Below are 23384 nucleotides of genomic sequence, written 5' to 3'. Positions count from 1 at the left end.
AATCTCCATGTAATTATTCAGAGGCTGGTGATCCAAAGGCAGTCTGAACAGTAAGCTTACTACATTTAATGTGAGCATGGTACTTCAATAGGAAAATATAGCCTAAAATGCCAAGAAAGTTTTGGGTATGATTTCCTAGTACTTCAATCTCTCAGTTAGCCAATTCTTGCTCTATAGAAGTACAGCTCCTGGTCACTGCCTGTGGGCTGGAGGCCAGCTTCCAGCAAAGAACCACATAGTGGAAGGATTGAATCTTTAAGTTTTGGCTCATGGGATCAGAAATCACTGCAGAAAGTCAGGATCAGACAAGTCAACCTTTAAAAAGGTACACTATGCCTAAACAGGTGCTTAGGTGCTGAACAAAGGAAAGAAAATGGGTATAGATGACAGAGAGACAAATAAATACTTTAAAAACAATAAAGTTTTCAAAGAAAGAGTAAGTAATATAAAAATTAAGAAACATGAGAATGGGAAACATTATAACACGGGGAGTTTAGAACTCATATATTACTTTGTTGATATTGAATGCTAATGATCAGAGAAAGGCAGCTGTTGGGAGACTTTGGATTGTAAACAGAACTCCTGAATTAAACCACCTTACATACCTTAGGGATGTCTTGTCTTCAGAATGGAAATCAGGAAATGTGTTACATTTGGGGAGAAATTGTACTTAGGTTTCCACAGGAAACCAAAATCTATACCTTCTTGTATAAATTGATAAAGATCAGATTTGATCAGGGGAGAAATATTGAGGATCTTGGCTGCAGACATGAGGGTGGAACCCAGGGAATATTCCAGGACTGCTGGCATGCATGCTGATCTCACTGCATGGGAACAACTCTGAGATGAAATGAGACATGATGAATCAGTATTAGTTTTGCCTCTCCTCTATCTCTAATCAAAGATACTAGAAGATCTTCCTATTTAGGTTCCTTAATAGACCATCTAGGTTATCTGAACTTAAGAATTCCAATATTGTCTAAATATTTTAGCACAAACTTAATGAGAAGCACACACTCCCTCAAATATGACAATAAGAAAAGGCTGGTCATAAGGTTTGGTCCATAGAACTGATCTCACATGTTAAAACTTTATTACACAGCTTATTTTTACATTTTACACGCAGAATTATTATCTGTGGGCAATATTTAATGAGTGGATAGCAACTTTGTCATCTTGTGGCTGTTTCTGCAGTTTTAAATAAGCTACATGAATTTAATGAACATATTTAGCTTTATCATTTGTGACTCTGAACTTGCGAAAAGAATTTATCTGTGGTCTTAACAAAATAATGTAGCATTTTGGAGCAAAAATGCAAAGAAATAGTCCTGCACTTGAGGCCAAGATACAGAAGACCTCCACAGCCACCAGAGCCTTGCCTTTGGTGCTGTGGTAGACAGTGAGGAAGGTGATCCAAACACTACAGAACACCAGCATGCTGAACGTCAGGAACTTTGCTTCATTGAATGTGTCCGGTAGATTCCTAGCCAGGAAAGCTACAACGAAACTCGCTAGGGCGAGAGACCCCAGGTATCCCAGGACAAAGTAGAAGAAAATTACTGATCCTTTGTTGCAAACAATAATGATGTGGCCATGTTCCATATGCACATCAGTATTAACAAACGGAGGAGAAGTTCCTAACCAGATTCCTAGGTCTTACCACAGGGCAGAAAACCCTGACTGCTCTTTGGACTGGAGAGGGAGGGGGAAAGGAGTGGGGGGAGGCGGAGAAGGGTGGGAGGAGGGGGCGTAGGGGGGGAGGAGGGGGAGGGAAATGGGAGGCTGGGAGGAGGTGGAAACTTGTTTTTTTTTTCTCCTTTTCTCAATAAAAAAAGAAAAAAAAGAATATTTAAATGTGGCTTATTCATAGGATTTAATTTGAATTTTTAAAGATTATCATTATTATGAAAGGCTTTGTTCATATTTATCTTACAGACTCAAGAGTCTTTGATATGTTTTCCCAAATAATGAAGTGCTGTTATATCATATTCATGTTTCTGCAACAGCATATTTTAATAAGATTAGTCATGGAATTACACTGTTGCTATCATAATTTTGTATATTATGCAGAACAAGAACTTAGAATAAGCAGTTTCTATGCATGTTATGGTAGATCTTTGAACTTCAAGTTTGGTCCTGACCAAGGATAAGAACAAGAGGCTGACAAAGTGGACTGGAGAAAGAGCATCAGACAAAAGCCCTATGCAGAGAACTACAGGCAACTAAGGAATTCTGAAAATGGGAGAGACTGTCTTCCACAGAGAAGAGCACACCAACAGATGATATTTGGATAACAAAAAGTTCACCCATGAAAGCAAGCAAAAAAAATGGCACTGATAATGTCAAACAAGGCAGAGATAGCATGAACAAGTTACCACTTAAGTTCTCTACATGTCAAAAAAATCACCTTTGGTTTATGTTTCAATATATGAATTTTGGTAGGGTATATTATTTGCCAGTTTTGCTAATTTCTGTGAGATTCAACTACACAATATTCCCAGCAGTGTAGATGTCATCGAGAAGCACTATGCTTAAGATAATTTTCCAATCTCAAGACCATAATTTTTAAAGATAATAATGGGTAGGGGCTGAGACCTTCCTTCCAGCTGTGTCTGTGTAATTTACAGCCTAATATATTCAGCTTTCTTCAATTACATTGAGACAGTGGATCAAACTGGAAGTGATGGTGTCTTAACATTACTGAGTTACTAAATTGATGGGTGTACATTCTCTTCCTGTTTCTATATTCTCTCTGATTGTGAAAACCAGTGTTTCCTAAGCTAGTGAATAAAAGTATCAAAATACTTCAACTCTATCTATCCATTTGAAAATTATAATGTATTTTAAAATATTATATTTTGAAGCCTTTAGAAGTACATATAGAAACAAGGGGGAGTTTAATAGAGTTTGGATTAGCAACCATGTATTCAGTCAACACAAAGTTCACTAAACTTATATTTTAATTCAACTTCTTATATATGCTAAAGAATCATTGGAATCAAAATATATTTATTAATTTATTTTTCATGCTTTATTCTATGCAATTGGTTTATATTCTTGAATGTTTCACTGGTTTCTGTAACCAAGTGTGTTCAATATTTCGTTTAATATAAATTATGTACTTTATCTTCACAATCTTGTGTCCAAATCATATGAAACCATTTGCATTTTGGTTTAACTCTTAAATGAATATTGTCCATGAATACATGTTATGGTCATTTCAATAAAAAAAGTTTAATTCAGAGATCAAAATTTTGGCATCCAAACTCATGTGTGTACTAGGATATAATGAAAATGAATCTTACCAGTAACTGTATTGATCTACCAGAGCCCATGATAAAAACACATGTTTCTAAAGCATGATACAACAGTACCAAGCATTCATTTCCTGTCAGAGACATTGATTAGCATTGGAAAATATAGATGCTGTGGTAGTTTGAATACAATTGGCCCCATAATCTCATAGAAAGTGGCACTTGTGAGAAGGATGGGTTTTTGGAGTAGTTGTGGACTTGTTGGTGGAGCTGTGTCACTGAGGAGTGGGCTTTGAGCTCTCCTTTCACCTAGCTCAGTGTGATACCCAAATGACTTCCTATTACCTTCAGATCAAAATGAAGAAGTCTCAGCTTCTTCTTGAATATTATTTCTTACCCAGCACCATGTCTGCCTGCATGCTTTCATGTTCTAACAAGATGATAATGGTCTAAAGTTCTGAACTGTAAGCCATCCCAATTATGCTTTTTCTTTTATAAGATTTTCCGTGGCTGTGGTCTTTTCACAGCGATAGAAACCCTAAGTAAGGCAGATGTGTAGCAACTATATCCTTAATAAAAGTGGAAAGTAGATATAATTTAATGCAATATGCTGAATTCTAAGATGAAGGTGAGATGCTACAGTAATGCTTATTACTCAAAAGAAATGATTAAGGAAAAATACTTCCCTGCTTCTAGAATGATGAGAGAAAAATAAAGTTGATGAGCAGTATAGTTTAACATAGGAAGTAAAGTTTTCCAAATTGCAGTGTTATTATTTCTTCTGACTTTGTAATGAGGGTTTCCTCTTCCTTACCCCTGAAGGTCTCTTGGAGAATTGTATAAATAATACAGAATGTAAATAATCTGTGGATTATTTTGGTAAAGTGTATTCTTTCTTGTCATGTTATAAATTTTATTTTCAGGACACGGGTTGCAATCAAAACAGCAGATAGCCCTTCCCTCTTGAGGGAATTTTCTTAGTCCTGGACGGCAAGGCATACTGCATATCGAGGGCGGAGTCTATGGTAAATCACATACATTTTACAAATTGAGTTTAACGCATATGGGAAAAGCAGCAGTGATTGACGGTGTGGAGTAACTGAAAAAAAAACCCTTTTAAAGACATGTATACTATTATGAAACATAATTTTTATGTCTTTTCTGTGTCTCTTTTTTCCGCAGAAGCAGTTCCACAGGATTCTCCTAGCGCTGCACTAGAACACCTGTTGCAGCTTTACTCCCCCTTCCCACTCCTGCCTTGGATCTCAGAGACCATTGCTTTCTAACCTCCGTTTGCTAATTCATTCCTGTATCCCAGTCCTGAACTATACAGGTATGCCGTGATAAAACAGATTGCATTAAAAAGTCCACCAGGGAACCCGTACAGATAATAAATATTTTCAGCTACAAAAATATTATGTAAGTGGCTACATACAACATTAACTTAAAAATATCTCTCATGGATACAAATGTTGAGCAGAAAGTACTCGGGAACAACACTTTTCACAATATCTTCATAATAGTATAATATATCTTGAGTAAACTCTAAGCAAGCAAGGGAAATACTTCTGTGATAAAAACTTCAATCTTTGGAGAAAGCAACTGAAGACAAATTCAGAAGATGGAAAGTGCTCCCATGCTCATGAATTGGTAAGGTAAACATAGTAAAAGTAGACATCCTACAAGAACAATCTAAATTTTTAATCCATTCCCAATAGAAATTCCAACACAATTCTTTACAAACCTTGAAAGGACAAGTCTCAACCTCACGTGAATAAATAATAACCTCAAGAACTAACCCAATCTTGAATTACAAAAAAGCCGAGAAAGCATCGCCATCCATGATTTCAAGTTGTGCTATAGAGTTGTAATAATTAAAACCATATGTTATTGGCATAAAAACAGAATGCTGATTGGTGAAATTTAACTGAGGATCAGACATAAGTTCAGACCTATGTTTTGATAGAGAAGCCATAAAAACCCAGAAAATGAGACAAAATCATAAACAAATGGTGTTCGTCCACCTTGATGTTTTCATGCAGGTAAATGCAAAAAGAACCATGCTTATCCCAGAACAAATTTCAAGTCTAGGTGGATCAAAGGCCTCAACATCAAGCCGGATACAATGAACCTGAGAGAAGAGAAAATGAGGAGCATCCTAGGATGCATTGGCACTTGAGATGACTTCTAAATAGAACACTGAAAATGCAGGATTAAGATTAACAATTAATAAATGGGACTTTTTAAACTAAAAGTTTTATATAAGGAAAAATACATATTCAGTTAGACAGAAGAAAGTCTATAGAATTTAAAAAGGGTTTTTTAATCAACTTGAGATAGAAAGAGGACTAATATTGAAATTATAAAAGAAACTCAATCAATAAAATAACAGAAATTCGATTTAAAATTGTGAAATAGATTTAAACGAAAAAATTCTCAATACAGAATCTCAAATGGCTGTGAAACACTTAAATAAATGTTCAATATCCTTATCTATCAGGAAAAGCCAATCAGAACTACTTTGAGATTCATCCTATACCTTTCAGATTAGCTAAATTTAATAGCACAAGTAATATCTCATGCTCGTGAGGATGTGGAACAAGAGGAACACCCCTCCACTGCTGGTGAGAGTGCTAATTATACATACAGCATGGAAAACAAAATGTGAGTTTCCCAGAAAGATGAGACTAAGTCCATCTCTAGACCAGCCATACAGCTTTGGGGTATATACACAAAGGACAAACCAGCCTACAAAACATTTGACCTAAAATCTGTCCTGCCAACAAATATGGCAGGGTCATAGTGGCACAGAATTCATAACAGTAGAAACCAATGTTTGGTTTGACCTTTATCCACTCTATGGAAAGGAATTCATACCTAACACAGCTTGGGGAACTATGAGCCAGAGACTGAAATGAACAGACAACAAAAACTCATTGGTCCAAAACCAAAAATCAGTAACATGATTCTTAATGATGATCTGTTATATTTCCAGATCACTCCCTCAACCAGTCATCAGCAAAGATACTTCCTCCAACTGGAGTTCAGGGCTGATGCAGAAACCACAACCATGTAGTATGTGGAGGGTTTAAGTTGGAAGTCTCCCCCAGATTTCTCCCCTTTGAGTTCAAGGAATCCTGTAGACGTGGAAACAGAAAACTTCTCAGAGCCAGAGTAGATAGAGGATAACAGGAGCAGACTTTCTGAATTACGAAGGCAGACACATGTGAGCTAAAAGGACTGAAGCAAGAAACACAGGGCCTGCCTGGGTCTGTAACAGAGCCTCTGCATATATATTAAAATATTATGTTCAAGTTTTGGTGAGACACCTCACTGTGAGAATAGGTGGTCTCTATTCTTGTTCTAACTCATGGGACTCTTTTCTTCCTGTTTGGTTGATATGACCAACTTCAGTATAATAGTTTCTCCTTGATTTTATTGTATTTAGTTTTACTGTGTTTGTTTTTATTTCTAAGAATCCTGCTGAGAGACACACAAAGGGAGTACAACTGGAGAGGAGGAAGGAGATGGAGAAATTGTGAGGAGTATTGGGAGGGCAAAGTATAATCAGTATATATTATATAAGAAAATAATCTATCTTCAATAAAAAATTAGAACAAAATTTTATTTTTTTGTAAAATAAATATGAACGTTTGCTCATTTATATTTTGTCAAAAAAGAGAAAAAGAGAAGAAAGAGGGAGAAAGAGAGAGAGAGAGAGAGAGAGAGAGAGGTTGGAAGGAGACAGAAAATGAATAAATGACAAAATGCTTTATTCCATGAGGAAGCATGAGCATACCATGTGATTTTAGGTATTTTTGGCACACGTAAAGTCTTAGGTTTAGGAACAATTCACCTATCTAAAACCTGTAGCCCACTCTATCATTTCATCAGACATATACAACTGTTGATAACTTGAAAAACGACTGGAAAACTTTCCTAATTTCATCTTAAGTCCAAAATTCAGTGGAAAATCCATGATGTAGAAAATGTCATATTCTGTATCCAGTTTTACTTTCTAGTTCATGGTCACAAGGTCTCCAGCAGGATTTTCAAATTGTACATTCTTCAGAAGAGAGAACATCTAAAATACATTTGTCATTTTATTCTCAACTACGCTAAAATATTAGCATAGCCAGAATATAAAATATTTTAATGACCCTTATTTTCCTTAGCCTCACCTAAAATATAATTTTATTAAAAGTGCTTAGTAATAAAAAAGGAGAAATTCCATGTACATTGAAAGATTCTTTATGCTTTAAAAATACAAATTTCATGCTACAATTGATGCCTTAAAACATGCACATCTGAATTGTATGCCTGAAATGTAGTTGCGCATTCTCCACTTCTTTCTACTAACAGTGTTATTTAACCATGACCTAGGGAATTGAAATCCTTAGTTGGTAAAAAAAATTGGCAAAGAGATTTTATATTTATATTATCTTATTTCACTACGTTGATAAGAAATTTTGATCATATCAAAGGGGAGTCATTTTATTATTGCCATTCAATAATTTCATGAGAAAATATTTCTTTTCAAATGTAAAAAACTGTATGGTTAAAACCGCTGAAAAAAAATTCTTGACTAAGATTGTATAATGCTGACTTGGGTGCCAGTGTTAACTGTATGATATTTTGTGACACTAACATGATCTGCCTTATATGCAGTGCAAGGGTAAAGACACATATGAACTCAGGAAAAAGATTCCTTATTTGCATAGATTTGGACCTTGTGGTTCCTTTTAAGAACACCATCTCTGTGACATTCATGCCTTTCTGTATAAGACACATTACCTTCCAGGAGTCAAGTTCCAGCTTCTTACCAGCATTCTTTGGCCATGTGTCTACTTGCAGAAGCATCTCATGGAGTGTGTGAGCCACAGCATACACTGCATTGTATAAGTTATAAGCTGTATCACTCATGGACATTCCAAACGGTGTCCTAAATAACCATTTCAATAGGGTTCTTGTTGGACAATTCTTCAGTTTGTTACAATTAGATGATGGTAAAGCACATTTAAAATAAGTCCACCATAGTTTTACAAGGGAAATTTCATCACTATAGTTTAAAGGACGCACTGTCTGCAGGAATTGTTTAAAACCAGACATCTCAGAATGCTGATGAGAGAAAATGAGAATCCCATCGGGGGAGTTAAGCATGAAATCTTCTTCTATGAACATATCAAATTTTGACACACTGACCCAGATTCTCTGAATATTTAGAGTTTTCCACATCCAAAAGTTTAATGGCATATTAGTATCTCTGTCTCCATAGACAATCACTACTTTTGCTGATGATGTCATGACCTTCTTAAAATTTGTATTAAACATTTTTAAGTATAATTTTGTACTCAGTGAAACAATAGCCACAAATGCTAAGCAGACATTTTTTCTTTTCATCACTTCTCTCCATTCAGAAAGAAATTGAGTTCCAAGATCTTCATCTGAAATGACCATTCCCACCCAGTTCCATCTGAAGTGAACCACTAGGGATACCATGGCCAGTGCCAGAGATGTGTCCTTGGGCGATATCTGGTAGAGATGAGGAAATTCTTCATGGACACTCAAGTGAGGATGAAAATACCCATAGTAAAGCTGAAAGACATAGACCACAAGCAACAGTATGAAGGAGATGGATGCATGACACTTACTCTAAGATCTATGTGTGCTAAGCAAATGCTGGGAGAGCTAGAAGTTATGACTTCTTCATTTAATTATTAAAATCATATCAATTTTTTGTGATTTCTAAGCTATTATAGATTAAAGCTTTTGATAATTGTTTTACATTTATGTTCCCTCCAATGTCCATTTCTTATAACGTGTTTCCCATAGTGTTTGAGTATTTATGCTTTATGAATCAGAAAAGACATAAACCCAGTCTCTGTCTTTCCATCACCATTTGTACCCAGAATATCAGCTTGTAGAGAAAAATACTCCATTAAAATTAATCCACCCAGGCTTACATCTGGAGTTCTAGAAAGGTAGAGGTGGAAACCAAAAGTGGCAGATGTTTGCCAGTATGGTCCTGTAAGTGTAATTAAATATGTTCTCTCTTCTGAGCAGTAGTAGTTAGGAAAGTATTCACTTCTTTTTGAAGATAAAATAGTTTTTCTATGATCAGCAAACACATTACACTTAATGTTAACTAGCAGAGAAATGTTGGGTAAAATATGAGGATTCCTGTTGATTTCTTCCAAGGCAAAATTAATAGAGAAAATCAAGTTGATGTTGTCAGGTGTCAACCTGAAATCAGAGCACAGTGATCACGAGAGATTAGGTTCCAAATATGATAATCTTAATAACTCTCAGTGTGGGTTCAGCACTGATTTATCTTTTCTTCACCCATTGCTATCATGATATACACAAGTCCTTGTATTGTGGTCTATTAGGATGTGAGACATGGGGAGGAACATAAAGATCCTATTTGTTTTATTTTTTGTTTCTTTAGGGTATTTGGTTCTATTTTTCTATCAATTGGATTCCGTTATTTTGCGGTTTCCTATAGATTCATCCTTTTATTTTCTGAACACTATGAAAGTCTTTATGCAGTCCATGGAACAGAAAAGATGTCCTTGTCAATATTGAATCTGCTCATACATGTGTGCTGTAATTCTAGTACATTACATATTTGCAAAAATAAATCAGTATCATCTGCTATCAAGGTAGTTATACTCTTTTACACAGAGGCAGTACTGACCAATGGCATGATGCTGTTATGGGCATAGAGAACATGTGGACAAATCATTCTGTGTCAAAAGCTCTAAAATTTCTAGCATAATCATAGGTAATGTAAATAGCACAATCATTATTACTTTTCCTCCTTACTTCTACACAGTTTTCCTTTTTTCTCTATTTGAGACTTTGCAATTTTGAATGATATGAAATTGGTTACAAGTACAACTTTTTCCTGAAAGGGCTGACTCCTTTCTCTTTACCTGGACTCTTAGATTGTACTGATGCATTTCATTCTACAATCGTAGTTGCTTATCAGAGAATTGTCCCTGGGTTCTAGTACTTTCCGATTTGTATTGATATGTTACAATTCTTTAATACATTCACTTTAGCTTTTGTCTTTCATTTATGTATTTAACTGGTTATAACTGCATTGATAGAATTTTTATAGAGTTTGATAATCTTATTTAACAATAATGTGGCATTTCAGTATTTTTTGAATTACTATTTTTCTTTTTGCATCATCTACTGTATTTTCTGCACTGCTTTCTGATTATTGTAAATATTCAAATAACAAGATATCATGTGTGGCTGGTATTGAATTCTAAATTATCTGTTTTCTCTCCATGTTTCTGTTTCTCATGATTAAAGAAATTTTTGTGCTGTGTATTATTCCTGTACCTCTTATAATTTTCTCTTTTTTTCAGAAAGACCTGAAATTATTCCACATTTTCTAGGTCCTTGCCATTCTATACTGGAGAGTGACATGTGCTTTAAAATTGAGTTCATTAATTAACTCCCTGCTATTACTGTTCTGTGAAGAATTCATATTTCAAATGACATAGGGCATTGTTTATAAATTAGCTCTTTTACATCTTGAAAGAATTTTCAGCTTCTATGGAAACAAAGAAAAAGACAGGACAGTTTAAACCAGTCCTAGACATTGAGATAACTATGAGCGACATCACAATCCCTGAGCTTACATTGTATTAAAAGGAGCAAGTTATTATCACAAAAAACATGTTGATTAATAGATTGGAATTGAAAACCACTACAGAAAGCCATATACCTATGGACAACTACTTTTTGATATAGAAACTAGAAATACACACTGGAAAATATAAAAAGCATCTTCAATAAATGGTGCTGGACAAAGACATAGCTGCATGAATTAGAACAGAAAAATATCTATAACTCTCACCCCTCGCAAAACTCAACTCTAAATGGATAGAAAACCTCAGCTTAAGACCAGATACACTAACTCTGCTGGAATAGAAAGTAGTGAAATATCCTTCATTTGTACGACAAAAGAGATTTTCACAGATGATCTGCAGCCCAAAAACAATCACAATAAATTAGTAAGATCTCATGAAACTGTAAAGGTTTTTTTTTTAATTTATTTACTTATTAAGGATTTCTGCCTCGTCCCCACAACCGCTTCCCATTTCCCTCCCCCTCCCCCAATCAAGTCCCCCCCCCCCTCATCTGCTCGAAGAGCAATCAGGGTTCCCTGACCTGTGGGAAGCCCAAGGACTGCCCACCTCTATCCAGGTCTCGTAAGGTGAGCATTCAAACTGCCTAGGCTCCCACAAAGCCAGTACGTGCAGTAGGATCAAAAACCCACTGCAATTGTTCTTGAATTCTCAGTATTCCTCATTGTCCGCTATGTTCAGCTAGTCCGGATTTATCCCATGCTTTTTCAGACCTAGGCCAGCTGGCCTTGGTGAGATCCCAATAGAACATCCCCATTGTCTTAGTGTGTGGGTGCACCCCTCGTGGTCCTGAGTTCCTTGCTCGTGCTCCGTCTCCTTCTGCTCCTGATTTGGACCTTGAGATTTCTGTCCGGTGCTCCCGTGTGGGTCTCTGTCTCTGTCTCCTTTCATCGCCTGATGAAGGTTAATATTCCTGAGGATGCCTATGTGTTTGTCTTTGGATTCACCTTATTTAGCTTCTCTAGGAACATGAATTATAGGCTCAATGTCCTTTATTTATGGCTAGAAACCCAATATGAGTGAGTACATCCCATGTTCCTCTTTTTGGGTCTGGCTTACCTCACTCAGGATAGTGTTTTCTATTTCCATCCATTTGTATGCAAAATTCAAGAAGTCCTTGTTTTTTACTGCTGAGTAATACTCTAATATGTATATATTCCATACTTTCTTCATCCATTCTTCCGTTGAAGGGCATCTAGGTTGTTTCCAGGTTCTGGCTATTACAAACAATGCTGCCATGAACATAGTTGAGCATATACTTTTGTTGTATGATAGGGCCTCTCTTGGGTATATTCCCAAGAGTGGTATTGCTGGATCCAGGGGTAGGTTGATCCCGAATTTCCTGAGAAACCGAAACACTGCTTTCCAGAGTGGTTGCACAAGTATGCATTCCCACCAGCAATGGGTGAGTGTACCCCTTTCTCCACAACCTCTCCAGCAAAGGCTATCATTGGTGTTTTTTACTTTAGCCATTCTGACAGGTGTAAGGTGGTATCTTAAAGTTGTCTTGATTTGCATTTCCCTGATCGCTAAGGAAGTTGAGCATGACCTTAAGTGTCTTTTGGCCATTTGAAGTTCTTCTGTTGAGAATTCTCTGTTCAGATCAGTGCCCCATTTTATAATTGGGTTGATTAGCCTTTTACGGTCTAGTTTCTTGAGTTCTTTATATATTTTGGAGATCAAACCTTTGTCAGTTGCAGGGTTGGTGAAGATTTTCTCCCAGTCAGTGGGTTGTCTTTTTGTCTTAGTGACAGTGTCCTTTGCTTTACAGAAGCTTCTCAGCCTCAGGAAGTCCCATTTATTCAATGATGCCCTTAGTGTCTGTGCTGCTGGGGTTATACATAGGAAGTGGTCTCCTGTGCCCATGTGCTGTAGAGTACTTCCCACTTTCTCTTCTATCAGGTTCAGTGTGTTCGGACTGATATTGAGGTCTTTAATCCATTTGGATTTGAGTTTTGTGCATGGTGATAGATATGGATCTATTTTCATTCTTCTACAGATTGACATCCAGTTTTGCCAGCACCATTTGTTGAAGATGCTCTCTTTTTTCCATTGTATACTTTTAGCTCCTTTATCGAAGATCAGGTGTTCATAGGTTTGTGGGTTAATGTCAGGGTCTTCTATTCGATTCCATTGGTCGACTTCTCTGTTTTTATGCCAATACCAAGCTGTTTTCAATACTGTAGCTCTGTAATAGAGTTTGAAGTCAGGGATGGTAATGCCTCCAGACAAACCTTTATTGTATAAGATTGTTTTGGCTATCCTGGGTTTTTTGTTTTTCCATATAAAGTTGATTATTGTCTTCTCCAGATCTGTGAAGAATTTTGATGGGATTTTGATGGGGATTGCATTGAATCTATAGATTGCTTTTGGTAGAATTGCCATTTTTACTATGTTGGTCCTCCCAATCCAAGAGCAAGGGAGGTCTTTCCATTTTCTGGTGTCTTCTTCAATTTCTTTCTTCAAAGACTTATAGTTCTTGTCAAGTAGATCTTTCACTTCCTTGGTCAGGGTTACCCCAAGGTATTTTATGCTATTTGTGGCTATCGTGGAAGGTGATGCTTTTCTGATTTCCCTCTCTGCTTCCTTATCCTTGGTGTATAGGAAGGCAACTGATTTTTTGGAGTTGATCTTGTATCCTGCCACGTTACTAAAGCTGTTTATCAGCTGTAGGAGTTCTTTGGTAGAATTTTTGGGGTCGCTTATGTACACTTTCATATCATCTGCAAATAACGAAAGCTTAACTTCTTCCTTTCCAATACGAATCCCCTTGATCTCCTTATGTTGTCTTATTGCTATTGCTAGAATTTCAAGCACTATATTGAAGAGGTATGGCGAGAGTGGACATCCTTGTCGTGTTCCTGATTTTAGTGGGATGGCTTTGAGTTTTTCTCCATTTAATTTAATGTTAGCTGTTGGCTTGCTGTAAATAGCTTTTATTATATTTAGGTAGGACCCTTGTATCCCTATTCTCTCCAAGACCTTTATCATAAAGGGGTGTTGAATTTTGTCGAATGCTTTTTCCGCATCTAGTGAAATGATCATATGGTTTTTTTCTTTCAGTTTATTTATATGGTGGATTACATTGACAGATTTGCGTATGTTGAACCAGCCCTGCATCTCTGGGATGAAGCCTACTTGATCATAATGGATAATTTTTCTTATGTGTTCTTGGATTCGGTTTGCCAGTATTTTATTGAAGATTTTTGCGTCGATGTTCATGAGTGAGATCGGTCTGTAATTCTCTTTCTTGGTTGGGTCTTTTTGTGGTTTTGGTATCAGGGTAACTGTAGCTTCATAAAAGGAATTTGGCAATGACTCTTCTGATCCTATATTGTGAAATACCTTAAGGAGTATAGGTATTAATTCTTCTTGGAAGTTCTGGTAGAATTCTGCATTGAAACCATCTGGTCCTGGGCTTTTTTTCGAAGGGAGATTTTTGATAACCATTTCTAATTCTTCGCGAGAAACCGGTCTATTTAGATCATTCACCTGGTCTTGGTTTAGCTTTGGTATATGATACTTATTTAAAAAAATGTCCATTTCTTTTGTATTTTCCAGTTTTGTGGCATACAGGCTTTTGTAGTAAGATCTAATGATTCTCTGAATTTCCTCTGTGTCTGTGGTTATGTCCCCCTTTTCATTTCTGATCCTATTTATTTGCGTGTTCTCTCTCTGTCGTTTAATTAGTTTGGATAGGGGTTTGTCGATCTTGTTGATTTTCTCCAAGAACCAGCTTTTTGTTTCATTGATTCTTTGGACTGTTTTCTGTGTTTCTATTTTGTTGATTTCAGCCCTCAGTTTTATTATTTCCAGTCTTCTACTTCTCCTGGGCGCGTCTGCTTCTTTTTTTTCTAGAGCTTTCAGGTGTGTTTTTAAGTCCCCAATGTATGCATTCTCCGTTTTCTTTAAGTGGGCACTTAGTGCTATGAACTTTCCTCTTAGCACTGCTTTCATTGTGTCCCTTAGGTTTGAGTATGTTGTCCCTTTATTTTCATTAAATTCAAGGAAGACTTTAATTTCTTTCTTGATTTCTTCCTTGACCCAGGTGTGGTTCAGTAGTTGACTGTTCAGTTTCCATGAGTTTTCCAGTTTTGTGGCATACAGGCTTTTGTAGTAAGATCTAATGATTCTCTGAATTTCCTCTGTGTCTGTGGTTATGTCCCCCTTTTCATTTCTGATCATATTTATTTGGGGGCAGCGTGGTTGTTGCCTTCTAACTTTAATCCGTGATGATCTGATAAGACACAGGTGGACACTGATATTTTTTGTATCTGTGGAGGTTTCCTTCATTTCCGAGTATGTGGTCAATTTTTGAGAAGGTTCCATGAGCTGCAGAGAAGAAGGTATATTCTTTCCTATTTGGGTGGAATGTTCTATAGATGTCTGTTAAGTCCATTTGCTTCATTACCTCCAATAATTCTCTTAATTCTCTATTAGGTTTCTGTCTGATTGACCTGTCCCTTGGAGAGAGAGGTGTGTTGAAGTCTCCTACTACTAGTGTGTGTGGTTTGATGTCTGCCTTGAGTTCTAGTAATAATTCTTTTACATAAGTAGGTGCTTTTATATTGGGGGCGTATATATTCAGGATTGAGACGTCCTCCTGATGAATTGTTCCTGTTATGAGTATAAAGTGACCGTCTCGGTCTCTTCTGATTGATTTTAGTTTGAAGTCAGTTTTGTTAGAAATTAGTATGGCCACACCTGCTTTTTTCTTAGGACCATTTGCTTGAAACACCTTTTCCCAACCCTTTACTCTGAGTAGGTACCTGTCTTTGTGGTTGAGATGTGTTTCTTGCAAACAGCAGAATGTTGGATCCTGTTTTCGTATCCAATCTTTTAGCCTGTGCCTTTTTATAGGTGAATTGAGCCCATTAATATTAAGTGATATTAATGACCAGTGGTTGTTTACTCCGGTTATTCTTATTGCTTTTGGTAGTAGAGATTGTGTGTCTCCTTTCTTTGAGATGTGCTCGTGAAGGGTCATTAGATGCCTGGGTTATTGTAGGCAGTGTTGGCAGTGTTGGATTCCTTGGGTTGTGATTTTCCTTCTATTACTTTCTGTAGGGCTGGATTTGTGGCTACGTATTGTTTAAATTTGTTCTTATCCTGGAATGTCTTGTTTTCTCCGTTGATAGTGAACGATAGCTTGGCTGGGTATAGTAGTTTGGGTTTGCATCCATGGTCTCTTAGCTTCTGCAGAACCTCTATCCAGGACCTTCTGGCTTTCATAGTTTCCATCGAGAAGTCAGGTGTAAGTCTGATCGGTTTACCTTTATAAGTTACTTGCCCTTTTTCTTTTGCAGCTCTTAATATTCTTTCTTTAACCTGTATATTTTGTGTTTTGATTATTATATGGCGAGGAGATGTTTTTCTTTGATCCAGTCTGTTTGGTGTTCTGTATGCTTCTTGAATATTTAAATGAATATCTTTCTTTAAGTTGGGAAAGTTTTCTTCCATAATTTTGTTGAAAATATTTTCTGAGCCTTTGAGCTGTGACTCTTCTCCTTCTTCTATTCCTATTATTCTTAGGTTTGGTTTTTTTATTGTGTCCCATAGTTCCTGAATGTTTTGTGTTGAGAATTTGTTGGCTTTGCTGTTTTCTTTGATCTGTTCGTTTATTTTCTCTATGGTGTCCTCAGCATCTGAGAGTCTTTCTTCTAGCTCTTGTATTCTATTGATTATGCTTGTTTCTGTAGACTCTGCTCGTTGGCCTAGATTTTCCATATCCAGCTGGTCCTCAGTTTGTATTTTCTTCTTTGCCTTCATTTCAGTTTTCAATTCTTGAACTGTTTCCATTACCTGTTTGATGGTTTTTTCTTGGTTTCCCAGGGTATCATGTACGTATTTACTCATTTCTTCAAACTTTTTGTTATACTTCTCGTCCATTTCTATAAGGGCATTTTTTACATGTTGTTTAAGGGACTCTATTATCTTCATAAAGTCGATTTTTTCCACTTCTTCGGTGTTAGGTTGTTCAAATACTTCTGTTGTAAGATCATTGGGTTCTGATGTTTTCATGTTGTTTTTCGGATTATTGGGTGAGTTCTTGCCTTGGCGCCTGCCCATCTCCTCCTATTGATCCTATCCAATGGATCCTTTAGACCCCTGATTGCTCTTCGAGCAGATGAGGGGGGGGCACTTGAACGGGGGAGGGGGAGGGAAATGGGAAGCGGTTGTGGGGACGAGGCAGAAATCCTTAATAAATAAATAAATTTAAAAAAAAAGAAAAGCAAAAAAAAAAAAAAAGAAACCGGATCAGGTTTCCCTGCTGGCCAAGGGCTCCGCTTACAAAATGCCCTCACTCTCTTTTGTGGTTCCTGCTGCAGGCCAAGAACCCTCTCACCCCTCCGAAGGATCTTCAGGACAGGACCAGGCTCCCCTTGTGCCAGTGACCTGGCCAACCAAAGGCCTACCTCTTTGATTCAATTGTAGTAGGGCGATCTGCTCTCCTTATTGCACGCCTGTCCCAGCCGCTTGGGTCTGGCCGCTGCTCAGCCGCGTCTGGCGCCGCCACCGTGCCGCCGCCACTGCGCCGCGTCTGGCGCCGCTGCCGCTGCGCCTCTGTGCGTCTGGCGCCGCCGCTGCTGCGCCTCTGACTGTAAAGGTTTTATATGGCAAAGAACACCATCATTCAGACAAGAGTTGTAGGCAACAGAATGGAAAAGATGTTTTTGCCAAGTAAACATCCAATGGAGTGCTAATATCTGAAATAAGGAACAAAAAAATTGACATCAAGAAGAGAAACAATTTAATTTAAAACGTGGTGATGAGTTGAGAGACCATGTGGGAAAAGGTCATGCTATCTGTCAGAACTTCAGGGAGGCCACCCATGCATGACTGCCCCAATCTCTCAGTGCCTGCCCACACTACTCCCAGTTACCCCTCCATTTTATCAGCTCTTGCCAGCACCTCCAGCAGAGTAACCTGCTAGAGCAGCAGCCATGTTGACCTCTAGAGCTCCATGTAGGCTATCCATCCACGGACCACTCCCACTCTCTCAGTGCCCAGATACCCTAACTCATATCCCTCTTCCATCCATTTCCTTCTCCTCCTCCTCACCATGTTCCAGGCCCTAATTAAGGCAGAGATGCCCTGTTTGACCAGAGGCTATGCAAGCCACATAAACTGCAGGTAGAGTGCTTGCCTGGGGATACTCCTCATTCTCTTGGTTTTCCCCCAACATATCATCAAACCACTACCCCTTGTCATTGTTGTGTCTTCAACCCCAAATCAGGCTGAGACCCTGATATCTACAAGATACACTGGTTAGAAGCCCACAAAAGAAACAGAACACTCATCCAACAAAGACAAACTTAGATATCATCACCTAGGCGTATAATTACCCCAAACCCAGATACCTAGACAATAGTTTAGGAATAAAATCAATAACATCAAAGGCAGTATGTCACTTCCAGAGCCCAGGTATCATACTAGAACAAGCCCCCGAATATTCCAACACAGCCGACGCACAAGGAAAGGATCGTAAAACCAACATTAAGAAGTTGATAGAGGTCCTTAAAGAGAAAATTAATAAATCCATTAAAGAAAGTCAAGAAAAACAAACAATTGAAGGGGACAATCAACACTGTTCCAGGCCTGAAAATGGGAATGGAAGCAATAAAGAGAACATTAAATGATGGTTTCCTGGATATGAAAACCTGGGTGAGGATACAGGAACTTCAGAAGTAAACATAATGAACAGAATACAAGAAATGAAAAAGAGAATCTCAGTAGGTAAAGATATGAAAGAAGAAGGTGGACAGTGGTGTCATGTACGTTTAATCCCAGTATTCAGGAGGCAGTGGTAGGCACATCTCTTTGCTACAAGAGCTAGTTCCACCAGGACAATTAAGGCTGTTACACAGAGAAGCCCTGTCCTACATATAGATTTATCTATTTCTTCTAAATGTTAAATCTAAAAAGTTCATGACACGTGCCATTCAGGAAATCCTGGTGGGAAATTGAGAAGACCAAACCTGAGTTCTACTTAAGTGGGGCCTAGACAGACGGGGTCCTCAAGGGCCAGGAGCCTTTGGTGTCAGACAGGTGTGCCGCATTATGATGGGAAAATGTAGTAGAGGGATGGGAGAGAAAGAGAAGCGGTTTATGTGCTGTGAAAAGAGGCAGGAAGGAAGAAATGAAGGCAATGAGGATAGGCTGTAAGGGTCCATGGTGATGTTCATGTCAGGCTACTGTCAAGGGCTACGTCTGGGTCCATGGTCCTAGAAAAGCCAGAGTTGACTTCCATGACTCCTGCTTCTGCCAAAGGCCATGTGGTTTCCCAGGGTCTGATGACCCACCTGGGATGATATTGGATCCCAGAGGTTATACAGCAGTCAGTGCCAGACAGATTTGAGGGGTACTTACTACTGCCTGGTACCATGGTGACATCTAAACCTGTGCAGCTGGGGGCCATGACTGTGTCTGTGACTGTACCGCAGACAGGATCTGGGTTGTCTATGGCTAGTGGTTCCATTGAGGGTCATGCTGATTCCAGGGGACTCGGTGGCCACCTGGTGCTGTGTTGATGTCTAAGGGCACCACTGTCACTGTTTGTTCTGATCTTGGTGATTTTCAGTACCCAAAGGTACCATGGTGATAATCAGTCTTTGGCTACTGTTAAGAACCAGGTTTGCGTCATGGTATTACAGCAGCCAAAATATGTATAAAAATTTGTGACCCTTGTCACCACCGAAGACCACATAAACCTGGCATCTGGGATGCAATCTGTGGCCTTGTTGGTAACCAGAGGCCATGCCACTTCCAGAGTCATCCTGATCTGATTGGCCAGAGCTCCTATCTAGAGCCAGAATATTGACTAGTCTGAGCAGCTGTCTGGAGTCATGTCTGGGTCTGTGGTCCACCTGTGACTGGTGTCTGTTTAAAATGCTGTGGCTCGGGTTGCCACTAGAGCCCATGCTGATGCCCTGGATGCAGACCACAGTCTGTGGAGTTGTTGGAGTTTGGAAGCCACTCTGCAGCAGGAGACATATAGATCTGGGTGGTATGTGCTGTGATTTGGGACCATGGTTTCATCCAGGCCCAAGCTGCTGCCAAGAGTCATGTCTAGTTCAGTTGTCTATGTGCAGCTGGGGTGTGCTAATATCTACGGCCTGAGTCATCTCAGGGGCACATAGTAATCATGTGAGATATAATTAGAAGGCCACACTGAGTCATCCCCACCCTTCTCAGGCTCAAAGAAATGAGAAGAGTGGAGGGAATGAAAACCATCATCAGGATGCAGTAGATGAGAAAACAGTAAATATATATCAAAAAGAAAAAATAAATAATGCCAAATAGGTGGTGGAGGTCTAAACATAACTCTTAAAAATGGCAACTCAAATATCTGAGAAAACATAAAGAAAACAGTCAAGCCATTTGTCATCAGGGAAGTTCAAATCAAGGGTGCTTTGAAATTTGATATGTTAGTCAGAATGGCCAACAGGAATCAAACAAATGTCAACTCATTGATGCGGGATTCCTTTCTGTATACTTTGAATATGTTTGATTGCTATTGGTTAATAAAGAAACTGCTTTCAGCCAATTAATTTTAGATGTAGGAGCTAGCTATAAATACAATTAAGCTATTGGCCAAACAGTATTGCAATTAATATAGTTTCTGTGTGATTATTTTGGGGCTGGGCAGCCAGGAAAGAAATGAGCAGTCTCTGTTTACAACCCATGCTACAAGAATGCAGAGTAATGGGAAAATTCATCCATTAATGATGGGAATTCAAACTTTTACAGGGTTATGCAAAGCAGTGTGGCAGTTTCTTGGGAGCCCTGGTATAGATCTATGTATAGATCCAGCTATACTACCTGTCTTGATTTTGGTTTCTATTGTTGTGATAAAACACCATGATGAAAAAGCAGGATGATAAGGAAAGTGCTTATTTGTGTCACACTTCCATATTCGTGTTATAGATAGAAGGCAGTCAAGCATATCAAAGATATCAATTGTTATTGGTAGAAGAAAGTTGATTATATCAGATTCTGCCTCCCTATTTTAGACTTGAACAAGAGGCCGAATCTGATATACAGGCTATGCAGGGGATTGTGTATTGGCCTGTTCTCCATGCCGTGTTCATTCTCTTTTTTATGGTCCTAAGGACTACATGCTCAGGGAAGGTTCCACTCACAATGTTCTGTGCCTTACTTCATCAATTACTAATTAAGAAAATGCCCCACAGGCCTTCCTAGAACCCAGTCCTATAGAAACATCATCTTAATTGAGGTTCCTTGCTCTCAGATGGCTTTAGATTGTGTCAAGTTGACTTAATGCTACCCAGTACACCACTCTTGGATATGTACCCTGGGGACTTTACATGCTACTCTGGAGACATTTTCTGAACCATGTTCATTGAGTGGAAACCTAAAACAGTATAAGCTTCTGATGTGGGAGTGTCATATATCAATCTGTTGATTTCATTGGTTAAGCAATAAAGAAACTGCTTGGCCCTCATAGTTTAAAACATAGGTGGGAGGAGTAAACAGAACAGAAGGCTGAGAGAAAGAAGCTGAGTGAATGAGTCGCCATGATTCTCCCACTCCAGACAGACGTAGGCTAGAATCTCCCTGGTAAGTGCACCTCGTGGAGCTACATAGATTAATAGAAATGGGTTAAGAGGCTGAAACTAAGGGGCCAAGCAGTGTTTAAAAGAATACAGTTTCCGTGTAATTATTTCAGGGCATAAGCTAAGCTAGCCATGTGGGCGGCCGGGTGCCAGGGACGCAGCCCCGCCGCTCCTATTTCAACAAGCTTCTTAAAATACCTATGTGTCCAAAGTCCTCCCCCCTCCGTCCTGGTCTAGAAAGGTGAACATCCAAACTGGCTAGGCTCCCACAAAGCCAGAACATGTAGTAGGATCAAAACCCAGTGCCATTGTCCTTGGCTTCTCAGAGAGGAGTGGGGGGAGGGGGGAGGAGTGGGAGGCTGGGAGGAGGCGGAAATTTTTTTTTCTCAATTAAAAAAAAATACTTATGTGTATGAAGACAATCTAAATAAAGCTGTCAAATAACAAGGGAGACAAATGCTCACAAAGACATCTCTTGAAGGGACTCTGCCTTTTATCAAAAGAGGAAAGTAAAAAACTAACTTTTCTACAAACTGTTAGATCTATAATGGCAACCTGCCTGAAAGATTCATTCAGCCTCTCCCTGGAAATGTTGACTCAGAAATGACAAACAAGAAACTCTCCAATAAATTAGAGTTAGCGAGATAACCAGCAGTAAACCATGAAATAAATTTGGGTAATATCATAGAGAAAGGAAGGCAACACAGATTAAAGACACAGAATTAGGTCTATTTCTCAGTGCCCATAGAATACAACATCTCCCATACTTAACCAAAATTAATGAATGAAAGATGTACTTACTTCTTTTCTAGATTCTCACTGAAATCATCATTCTTCACATACCCATGCTCTGTATAAATAAAAAAGAAACAATGTTCCTCTATATCTTTTTCTGGGTTGTTCTTGTCTTTTATTCTCATGAAGCACTTGGGGTCAGTCAACCTGCAGAAAATGAGGGAAAGCTTCAGGCCCCAAAAGACAAAGATCAAAGAGAGCATCTTTGTCATGTCTTCAGTTGGGAGCCTGGGCAAAGTGCAGCATGAAGAGTCAGACAGAAACCCCTGTATCAATTATGCCTGCCGTATCCAGGCGTCTCTTCATCACTGCAGTTTCTACTAAAGAGCGCCTGTACTTCTCTCTGTAGTGTTTTTCAGTCCATTGTTCACCCTGGAGGATTCTTAAGTATTCTCTGTCCTGAGGCTCTGCACCTGAGTTCCTATGTTCAGGTGACATGAAACAGGTAATTATTTTGCTTACACTTATCTTTCCCTCTGTATCCCTCATGGTTCCCTCTGTTTCAGTGAACCTGAAGGCCCCAGAGATGATTCATCTTGGGCAAATTTGCTAAAAAGCCTTATTCATCAAACCAATTCTCTAATTCCCATGTGAATAGCTGACTTGTATACCATAACATATTCAAGGCAGGTTTTGTAATGGAAATGTAAGAAATAGTTATTCCTAGACAGATCTTATCACAGACATACAGGCAATATGAACAATAATGTTCATGACTGGAAATAATATTATTGCATAGGTGTTGTCCTACATCAATGGAGCATGCACTGTACCATTCACAAGAACAGAAGCTACAAAGGGTTTTCTCACAATCGTGCGGTATAAACAAACTTGTTCTAACATATAGTGAAGCATTTCTTGTGGAAACTATATAAAGGAAACAGTTTTACATATCTAAACCATTGCAGCATGAATGTTCAGTTATCATGTACTTTGCTTTGGTCATGTGACTCAGTTATACATCCTCTGGAAGGAGATCATCAGGATGATATAAATATAATTGACAAGAAGACATTGAGCAAAGGAATCAGAGTGAGTAGTGTGACTTGTGATATCCCCAAATGATGTTTCATCTCTTCATGTTATCGCCATAT

The 23384-nt window shown here is 38.4% G+C and overlaps 1 pseudogene; it reads right to left on the bottom strand.

Moving 5' to 3' along the window:
* Positions 1 to 4064: 4064 nt before the first annotated feature.
* On the bottom strand, positions 4065 to 22502 carry LOC121453644 (annotated as a pseudogene).
* Positions 22503 to 23384: the final 882 nt, after the last annotated feature.

The sequence above is a fragment of the Microtus oregoni genome, unplaced genomic scaffold (assembly GCF_018167655.1).
Source record: "Microtus oregoni isolate MIOR12 unplaced genomic scaffold, Mior012 000000F_ref0000247, whole genome shotgun sequence".
Classification (NCBI taxonomy): Eukaryota; Metazoa; Chordata; class Mammalia; order Rodentia; family Cricetidae; genus Microtus; species Microtus oregoni.
This window is presented reverse-complemented; position numbering and strand designations above follow the sequence as displayed.